Raw genomic sequence first — 7,474 nt, 5'->3', positions numbered from 1 at the left:
TTTTCTCTCTGGTGGCCCCTGTGCTCCTGTCTCTTCATCCCACACCTCCTTCCACAGAGGCAGCCACTGGTTCCCTCTTTTGTCACTGTAAACTTGTTTCACTTGTTTTTGAATTTCGTATGAATAGAATAACATGAAATATGGTCTTTGTGTCTAACTTCTTTTGCCTAATATAATTTTCTTTATTTTTAAAAAAATTTTGCAGGAGGGTGCATGTCATCACCAAGAGAGACACAGAGAGAAGGGAAAGTGAGAAAGGACGTTCCTTGGGGAATTGTCATGCCACAATCCCTTCTCCTCCATTTATTCTTCCTTTCAGGGCTTTGGGCACTTAGACACAGGCACCTAGTGTAGATTTCAAGCTGCTGTGTCTGGGATTCAAACTGCATGGTCGGCCATGTTGAAACTCACTGCCATAACCACCACACAACAGGCTGGCACTGATCCAATATCATTTTTTGAGATAGACCCATTTTTTGTTTGTTTATCAGTATTTTATAACTTTATATTGTTGTATTGCATTCCATTTTATAGACATACCCCAATTTGTTCATTCATTCTTCTGTTGATGGACATATAGCCTTCTGTTCATATTTGTCTTCCATATATTTTCCCACATGACCACGTGAGCTCATTGAATATATGGGCCCAGTCTAAATCATGGTTTGCTCCCCCACCTCTTAATCTTGCTTAGCAGACAGTACTTTTTACATTTAAATGAAATTATTTTAAAAAATTAATTGGAGGGACCAGCAGTTAGCGTAATGGCTATGTCGCTGGACTCCCATGTAGTCGACCGTGGTTCGTGTCCTGGACCCAGTGGCTTAAAACTCATGCCAGGCGCCTGTGCGTGCGTGCCCAAGATCCCGAGAGGAGAACGGAGGAGAAGGGATTCCAGCGTGGCCATCCCCCCTGGGGGGTGATTTCTCGCTTTCTGTCTCTCTGTCTCTCTCTGTCTGGTGAGCACACGTGCCCTATAGCAAAAAAAAAAAAAAAAACTCTCAAAAAAATTAATTGGGAATTACTTTGAATGAGAGCAGGGAGATTTGTTCATATTCGCTCAGTGCTTGAGAGAGGATGGTAGGCCCCCGAGCTGTACTCATTCATTGCCGCACAGTTCTCCATGGAAAGCATGTTCCATATTCAGGAAAACTTTTCAAATATGTGTTCAGCTGTCAGGAAGGAGAGATGCTAAGATACATAAGATCTGTTATAGGATTTCTGGGTAGCTTAGGAGTTGGGAAACTAGTTTCAGGAGATTAACTGATTACATTACTTAGCTCGCCAAGAAAGTCATTGCTTCTTCCAGAGAAGGCCAGATTTACTGTGTTATCGTGGACACAAAGTTGTAGAGATCTTAGTTTGCCCTTGAACCCATGGGTGCTGTTTGTTGTGTTCACTGCAGGTAATTAAAAGTTAATATTTGAAATAAATAACTCAAGCGGAAAAAATGACTTTGACTTACAGTGTCGGGAGGTCATAGCCGGCCACGTGAATGGAGATCATGCTCCATCCTGCGCACCAGCCCATAGGGCGAGTCCAAAGGAAGTGTTATGCCCGCCCTGGTCGTTTCTCCTCCTAGGTAGGCCAGACGGATATAAGCTCTCAATGGAAATACCGAAATGGGATAGGGTATCATTTGGCTGTGTTCGCTTTTTTTTTTTTTTTTTTTTTTTTGAGGGTCTAATTGATATTAGATGAATGGCACATATGTAAACTGTAAAACCGGAGCAATTTTGACATGTGGAGAAACCATCGTGATGAAGATACAGAACATATCCATCACGTCAACCTCCTCCCACACACAGTGGTAACCTCTCCAGCCCCTCGTCCACCCTGTTCACAGGCAGCCACTGATCTGTCTGCTTCCTGTCACTACAATGTGCACTTTTTAGAATTTTACATAATAAGTGGTGTATGTGTGTATATATATTTATTTCACTGTCTGTACGTACACTACACACTGTTGTAGTATGTGTGTGTTTACTCCTTTTCTCCACTTTAGCCTTAGGAAAAGAGGAAGGTCGAGGAACATGTCCTTGGGAATTTGGTTGGCTGAATCAAGAGGTAAAGGTGACACCCCAGGAGCTGGTCCGATTCCTCTGCCTGACTGCAGTTGGTGATCCTTGGTCGGACTTTTCCTGGGTGGAGGCCAGGATTTAATGTTCCTACGCAAATGGGAGGTGGTTGTTGACTTTCTGGAAATGACTCTAGTGCCTCTGGCCTGGGGGGTTTTATGAGGTGACTGCGTGATTAGGACAAGCACGGTAAGTTCTATTACAAGAAGGTGTTTCCATGTTGCTGGAGCTGTGGAGGGTGACCCTCGCATTGTCACTGAAGATCTAGCACTGAGTGAGCTCTGTGCACTTGGCCAAACGGAAGTCAGAGCTGGGCTCCTCAGCTGGAAGACAAAGGCGGTGGCCTGCCCGTCCCTGGCTGTTGCATAGTGAAGGGAGTGCCTGTGGAGACAGGAGTGTACACTAAGAGGCGTTACTGGACCGGGCGCACCTGCAGTCATAACGATAGGCTAAGGCTGGCCTGGTCGTTTTTACGGTGAATTATGTAGAGCAGTAAAACATTCCCCTCTGTGATGTCTTCTGGGCCTCATACTTTCCCTCACACCCTGTGAGGACCACGTCCCCTGCCAGCCATGCTCCAGTGTGAATGGCCGGGCAGACTGTGTGGTTGGTACCGCTGCTCGGCAGGTAGTTCCAGAGGTCACATGCCCTCTTATAAGTAAGAGGACTTGACAGGACACCACTCGTTAGAACGTGAGTGAGCAGGCAGAGCTAACACTGCAAGCAACTCGGGCTTCAGACATGGTGCGACTTTACCAGGACCCAGCCCTTTTGGGCTGGCTGGCTCCAGGGGTAGGAGGGTCGTGTGTACGTGTGCATCTGTGTGTGTGAGTGAGTCCATGTCTGTGTCTCTGAAAAGGTGGAGTGGACTCAGCTAGCGCTGGCCAGGGCCCTCCAGTGATATCCTTCTGCAGCTAATCGGGGGCCCATGTGCCTGCAGACCGAACTTGGGCAACAGCGCTGTGGTAGCCTTCCTGAGTCCCTCCTGAGCTGCCTGACTCCAGGACATGACCAGGCTGGGAGGCCTAGAGAGCCCCTGCCTCTGTGAGGGGAAAAGCCAGGAAGAGAGAAAGAGCCCTCTGAAGGTCTGTCGGTCTGTTTGTCTCAGCAGTTTTCCTATACCTAGCCCTGGTTTCTCCCATCCGTACTTCCACTCTCCACCTCCCACCCCCAAAACTTTCTTCCAGGGTTTGCTCTTGTACACAAGTCCTCCGGGCTTAGCCCTCCCACCAGGCATCTCAGTGGAGAAAGGGGCTTCGTATCTGCACAGTCGGCTCTGGTGGCCCCAGGCCACGTGCAGCTACTGAGCACCCAGAGTGGCAAAGCCGAGCCGCGCTACTTTAACGAATTAAAATGTAAAAGCTGGTAGTTGATTCCGTTATTTGGAAAACTCTTATGTGTGTCTGGAACAACTTGGGTATGTGAATCTGTTTTTTCAACTGTAAATTTTATGAAACCTAAATACAGATAAAATATTTACCAGGAAAATTGAGCATTTGAATTGAGATATGCTGAAAGTGTAAAATACACACCAGATTTCAAAGATTTACTGTGGAAAGATTAATATAGCTCATATTGAAATACTGATTATATGGCACACAGTTTAAGGCGCTGGATCCCACATGGCCAACAGTACGGCTCGAGCCTTGGACCTAATGGCTTGAAAATCACGCCAGACATGTGTGCGTGCATATTGAAAATCCCGAGTGGAAACTGGAGAAGAGATTGCAGCATGGCCATCTCCTTTGAGAATGATTTTTTTTTAATTTATTGATTTAATTCCATTTGTTACTATTTTTAAAAATTTGATCAGAGAGAGAGAGAGAGAGAAAGGGAAGGCAAGAAAGCAAGCCGCCAGGTCTGGGACTCGAACCCTGGGAGGCCATGTGAGAATCCAGCGTCTTTAACTACCACGCCACCTGCCAGTCCCTAAGGAGTGATTTTTAATTTTCTCTCTCTGTATCTATCTCTGTTGAGCACACATCTAGCAAAAACTAAAAACAAAACAAAACAAAAAACTAAAGATACCAATTATAGTATTTTGGACCTATTAGGTTATAAAAATAAAATATATTACTGAAATGAATGTCAGCGGTCTCTGTCACTGGCTATGAGAAGTTGAACGTTACTTTTGTGTCTCGCGTTATATTTCATTACGTTTCTCTGGCCTGTGCTCTCTAGACTGTGGATTTAGCTGGACTTGGATGAGGTGAGGGCCAGGCTGCTGGAGGAACTGAGCTCCCTCTGTCAGCCTGTGGCACTCACCACCATGCTTCCTGATCACCTGTGCAGGGGGATCAGGGAAGTTGCTCACTGCCTATTCCAGGAAGTGTTCCCCATCCCACCACCACCCCTCCCGCCTCCAGGATGGGAACAAGTCTGAGGAAGGAGCATTTCGCAGGAATTCTGCATCTCCTCCTGCCTTCCCCACAAGTGTGACACCTGGAAGGGTGCCAAAAGGGGAAGGACGGAAGAATCCTTGTGTTGCAGCTGAAGAGGCCGTCAGAGCTGCAGGTTTTGTCACGCCTCTACTCCAAAGCTGGGCTTGCTGCTGCAGGACCTGCAGGAGCAGAATTACCCTTCAACAGCAGACCTAGCTGCACCCTGGGCGATTCAAGTGCAAATTGGAGGCTTTTCTAAATAGCTCTAACAAACTATATGGTGCCTATTTGCAGCCTTCGGAGGACTGTGTCTTTTAGCAAATCAGAATGTGAAACTGGGATTTAGATAAAATATTATATGGAGAAGGACAGCACGTTTTGCAAAAAGGATACAAAATGAAGTACTAACCACGAGAGACTCCACGTGCTAGGTACGCTGCTTCAGGAGTGAGACACACACAGCCTGTTCCCGACATTCACGTCCCTTTGAAGCATCACCTCCCTCCTTTCCACTGTCTGTTCACATCCGAGTTCTCCTTCAAGGTCCAGCCCCGGCCTCCCCTCCCTGAGCCTTTCCTCGATGTCCACTTGGTAAGCAGTGCTGTGGACAGGGCTGCCACGTCCGGCAGTGGGCTTTCCCTTGGAGCTGGGTTCTAGGACGGGGATGAGTGGCATTAGTTTTGTCCTGACCAGTTCCTGTCACCATCACAGGGAGCTACGAAGCACTCTGCACATAGTACTGCTTTAGCCCCACCTCCAAAAAAGAACAGAAAAAAAATCAGTTTGACATGAAAAAACGTTTTATTCATAATTTCTTGTATTTACAGTGTATGTCCTCATTACAGTCATTCTCACAATAAATACAGAGGTGCTAACCAGATCATCATCAAGCAGCCTGTGGTTTGAGTCTCAGGGACCAGGGGCTGCCGCACACACTGGTGCTTCCCAAGAGCCGGTCAGGAAGCCGTCAGAGAGTTTAGTGAGGGGGAAATTTAGGATCTGAACTTGAATTCATAGAGTCAGTGCAGCAAATCTGAGGATGTCTATTTAAAAAAAAGATAGGGGGACCAGCAGTTGGTGTAATGGCTATGTCGCTGGACTCCCACGTAGTCGACTACAGTTTGCATCCCGGACTCGGTGGCTTAAACTCATGCCGGGCACGTGTGTGTGTGTGCCCAAGATCCCGAGAAGAGAATGGAGGAGACGGGATTGTGGCGTGGCCATCCTCCCTGGGGGGTGATTTCTCGCTTTCTGTCTCTGTCTGTCTCTGTCTTTCTGGCGAGCGCACACGCCCTATAGCAAAAACCTCTCAAAAAAATTTTTTTAAAGATATGATTTATTTTATTTTATTTGCTATAAGGGTGCTTATGCTCTCCAGAGAGAGAGCAACCACTCCCCAAACCATCCCTTCTCCATTCTCCTTTCAGGATTGTGGGCACACATGCACCCACACCCGGAGTGGTTCAGTCTGGGACTTGAACTGCATTATTGGCCATGTGGGATTCAGCTGCCCTAACCACCAGACAACCAGCTGACCCCTCAGATAGAGGGCTTTTTGGTTTTCTTTTTGCTTTTTACTGCTTTTACCAATTGATACAAGAGGAGAACAAAAGACGCGAGACCCCCGATATGAGGGGCAAAGGAAAGATCAGAGGGACCAGGCTTCCCGTGCCCTGGCCCAACCTATGCCATGTATGTTTTCCCCACCTGCCATGCACCCAGCACTGCCCCTGGGCCCTCCTGGGCATCCCCACGTGGCAGACAGGAGGGGTGCAAGGAAGGCAAGCAGCTCACACCAGTTTCCTTTGGCGGTGGCTGATGTCAACAAATGAGGGGATTCGCTTCAGAGCAGCCTTTCTGCCTCTCGGGCTTTGTTTTGTCCCTGGCTGAGGACTGGGAGCCTGGGCTGTCTAAGCGGGGAGGAGGAATGCCACTGTTCTCGCTCCCAGGCCCCCTTTTTATGAGCAGCCTTTGTGCCAGATACAGTGATCTCTCTGTTCTCTCATGAGGCATCAAGGAAAGGTAGGCAGCTTTTCAGAAGATAGGCCCCCTGTCTGGAGTGGTTGTATTGGTTTCTGACTGGCAGTTTTGGACCAAGATCAAGAAACTACCTAATTCGTATCTGTTGGTCACAAGGGTCATCCCTGCTGTCATGTGCTAGTGCATCAGGCAGCCAACAGCAAGGCCGAGATGCCACTTGGGCTCCGAGGCCATCAGAGAGACCTCTGACAGTGCACACACACATGTGCGCACACACACACACACAGGCACGCATGTGGGCCCCCGTTAGGTCACTTGTAACCTCGCCCAGCAAAACAGCCTATGAAGACATGGGGCTTGGCATCATTACGAAAAGTTGTGACAATGGAGAAGAATTTTTAGAGTCTAAGGGAGGAGTAAAGGCAAAAGACAAAAAAGAAACCCTGTGCGTGGAGTTGACATTCTGTGCTGTCGAGATGAGAGTGTGGATCAGGAGGCCCCTGTGAACCACGGGTGCTAGCATTCGGGGTTGGTGGTGCAGGCTCCTGCCCCTCGTGGAATCAGCAGGCCCTCACAAGGCGCCCCCACCTAGGAAGGAGCATGGGAGACTCAAGGCTTCTCAGGAACTGTCCCCGCGACTTGGGGTGAAGACGTGGAGGACGTAGGTGCCTCCCATGATCATTGTTGCCTATATACCACCACGGCGGGAAACATCCTGCCTTTATAGCTTGAAAATGTACTTTAAACACGATTCAGCACCCTTCCCGTCAGGAGTAAGGTCCCAAGGAAGGCGGGCAGAAGGGGCACTGCCGAAGCGGCCGAAATGCAATCTGGAGCAAAAGAGATGACTCTGCAGTCTCTTGGCTTCTGCCTGTTTCCTCCAGACTCAGAGCAGAGCGGGTCACCTCAGCGCTCACGCCTGCTCCAGGAGAGAGAAAGCAACACGTTCTCGAGGAGCAGCCGAGTCGCTGCCCCGTGAGGAGTACAGACTAACGACTCCACCAGCGGGAGGCTGGGGGTGGGCGGCCCCGGCCG

Source organism: Tupaia chinensis, unplaced genomic scaffold (assembly GCF_000334495.1).
Source record: "Tupaia chinensis unplaced genomic scaffold, TupChi_1.0 Scaffold000063_1, whole genome shotgun sequence".
Classification (NCBI taxonomy): domain Eukaryota; kingdom Metazoa; phylum Chordata; class Mammalia; order Scandentia; family Tupaiidae; genus Tupaia; species Tupaia belangeri.
This window is presented reverse-complemented; position numbering follows the sequence as displayed.